Here is a 3178-nt window from a genome sequence, read left to right as displayed (position 1 = left end):
CGCCCCGCCTCCCACACGCCCCGCCTCCCTGCGCCCCGCCCCGGCTCCCACTACAGGCCGTTGGATCTAGCGCTGCAGGAGCTGCTCCTAGGAAGGGCGTTACTGGGGTTCTCAGGACTCTGTTAGGGAGCAGGGAGTCTCCACCTGCCGCCTCCCCTCTCCAGGGGCCCAGGCCCTTGCACGTTGCCTCCCTCTGCGCCCAGCTCCTCTTCAGCCCAGGTGCAGACTGCCCAGCCCAGGCCAGGGCTTATTGCGGAATCACTGAAGGACAATCAGAGCACATTTGATTCTCAGATTGAGTTAAATTTAGTGCTCGCCGCTGAGAGGCTGTTCCCTCTGTCCCGCCCGGGAAAGGCTGCTGGGTCTGATCCAGCCCTACAGGAGCTGCCACTTGGGATGGGGCGCGGCTGTGAAGGAGGACCCACAAATGGCAGACACCTGGTCCCCCAGCACTGCCCCCAGCCAACAGGTGGGCGTGGCAGGCTCTGCATGTGGAACCTACCCCTCGTCCCTGCCAGGCACCGCCTCCCTCAAGCCTCCAGGACAGGGTCGTGACCTCTCAGACACTCGAGGGTGAAGATGTGACCCCTGAGAGCTTCAGGGCAGAGCGGTGTTCCCCCAGAGCCAGGGCTAAGGGCTGGTGGTCCTCAGGGCAGCTGCCATGGGCCATTTTAGAGCCTGTACCTGCGCCCTTGGGCTCGACCGCCTTTCCAGGCCCGGGCGTCCTCCCTGAGCCATGCCCACGCCCCAAGGTGCCATTTAAGGGCAGCCCGGTCACCCCAGCTCCCGGCCCGCAGACCCCTGTGCCATGGGGCCTGGACTTGCCTGCTCTGCGGCTGGGCCGGGCTGGCTCTTGGGGCTGGCCCTTCTGACACAGCTGCTCTCTGGGCCTCCTCCCAGGTGGGGCCTGTGTGAGTCACATGTCTCTTTCTGGCAGCAGCAGCCTTGGGCTCAGACCTTGGTGCTGGTTGTGGACAGGGGATGCCCAGCCATCCACACTCCCTCCTGCCTGGGTGACATGGAGGGGGTGGGGCTCAGTGGGCAGGGTCCGTGCTGGCATCATGCCCAGGTGGGGCCATGGGCTCTGCTGTCCTGTGGGCTGTGTGGCCCCGTCCTGGGCCTGGGCTCCTATCCTGTACGCCCTTCCCCGTGTTGACACCAGCTGGAGTCAGATCCAGGGCTGTGCACTGCCGTCTCCAGCAGGCAGCTGGCCAGTGATTGGGGTTGGAATCAGGGAGGCATCTGGAGGGAGGAGGCCCTTGTGGCTGGGCCTGAGTGAGCAGAGTTTTTCTATAAGGAAGGGTGGGAAATGTTTCCGACTGAGGGGCAAGTGTCCGGCGTCCATACCAGCAGCGCAGGACCTTTTGGGGCGGATGTGGGCTGCAGACGTGCTGGCCCTTGCTACTGCTTTCCCTGCCCTGGGCTCCTTCTCGCCCTCTCTGTAGCCAACCCTCTCCTGTCTCACTGAAACTGAGTCTGGCAGAGGGAGGGGCTTGTTTTTCAGAGCAGAGTCCAGACCTTCCTCCCCTGGGTGGGCAGTGAGGGGCCTCTCCTGGGGTTACTCTGCTTCTCTCTTTTTGTTGTTGTTGAGACAGAGTCTTGCTCTGTCACTCAGGCTGGATTGCAGTGATGCAGTCTTTGCTCCCTGTAACCTCCGCCTCCTGGGTTCAAGCGATTCTCCTGCTTCAGCCTCCTGAGTAGCTGGGATTACAGGTTTGCGCCACCATGCCCAGCTAATTTTTGTATTTTTAGTAGAGACAGGGTTTCCCCATGTTGGCTAGGCTGGTCTTGAGCACCCAATCTCAGGTGATCCACCCGCCTTGGTCTTCCAGAGCGTTGGGATTATAGGCATGAGCCACTGTGCCTGGCACTCTCTGAATCTGATGACCCCACAGTGCTAGGCTGGGCAGGCTGCCCACCATGCACACTGAGGCACAAGCCTTTTTTCTTTCCTGGAATCTAGCACTCAGAGGTAGCTGTGGGTGGGTGGGCCAGAGGAAGGAGCTCCCATGGGTCCTGCAGTTCCCATGCACCCCTAGAACCCATGAGGGAAACACACCCTGGCTCCAGAAGCTCCTTCATCAACTCGTTCACATGTGGTTCACTTGGGTACCCTCCCTGGCCTCCCAGCTCTCCTCTGCGATTCTCCACACCTGGAACCCTCCATGCTCAATTTGCTAGTCCTTAGACACCCTCAGCCCCACCAGTGTAACCCTGGAGAGTCTCCCTTCCCTGGCTCTTCCAAAGGGGTCCCTCTTGCCCCTCACTTGTGAGAGTGACTGACCTCCGTCTGGCTCCGCTCAACACAGCTTCAGACAGTCCTCCAAGCTCCCACCCCGCTGCCTCCTGCTGCTGTCTGTCTTCGATTTCTTGAGCAGGGCCTGGGCACCATCCTTTCCAGAGACCCTTCTCCATGAAGGGCCTCCTGACCGCACCCCTAGCTTGGTGCCCTTGGCCTGGTGGAGGGATTCAAGGCTTGACTTTAACTTCCCCCGGTGGCTGTACTGGGTCCCCCTCTTGGAAAAATGCAAGAGCAAGGAACACATTGTTGCTATCATTTATTTTATCCCTTTAGAATTAATCTCCTTCACACTGAGATTGTTAAAATGTTAGAAACGATGTAACAATTTCACAATATTAGGAGACTAAAAATAACGATGCGGGCATACTTTGCAGCTGTATGACAGTGAAGAAACTCTTTACATCCTAATCAGAAAAACAGGAAGCGGAGGAAGCAGCGGACGCTGCTTTCTGCAGGAACAGGAGAAGGCAGGGTCTGCACCACTGCTGTGTGTTCCTGTGGAGACTGTGCCCGCAGGGCCTGCCTTCTGTCAGGGTCTGTGTTTGGCTTCTCATCTGCAGGGTAGTGTCTTTGGCTGACCGGCCCCCACAACCCACCACCCAGCAGAGGCCTGGGAACCAGAGGCCCGGGACCCTGCAGTCCCTGGAAGGCAGGAAGCTGATGGCTGAGCTCAGGGTGGGATCTGTGTGTGGGTGGGTGAGCGGCAGGCACTGGCCACAGCGGCAGGTGAGGGTGCATGGAGGGAAAAGCCAGAGAGGTGCAGCCCAGGGCAGGCAGGAACCCCTACTGGGCTATGGCATGGACCCCAGCCTTGGGGGTGGCACAGGGCCCCTGGCAGCCTCTGCACATCAGGACCACGTTGCGGGGACGTCCCAC

The sequence above is a fragment of the Cebus imitator genome, unplaced genomic scaffold (genome assembly GCF_001604975.1).
Source record: "Cebus imitator isolate Cc_AM_T3 unplaced genomic scaffold, Cebus_imitator-1.0 Scaffold449, whole genome shotgun sequence".
In the NCBI taxonomy this organism is placed as follows: domain Eukaryota; kingdom Metazoa; phylum Chordata; class Mammalia; order Primates; family Cebidae; genus Cebus; species Cebus imitator.
The sequence above is the reverse complement of the archived record's forward strand: the minus strand, read 5'-3'. Positions refer to the sequence as shown.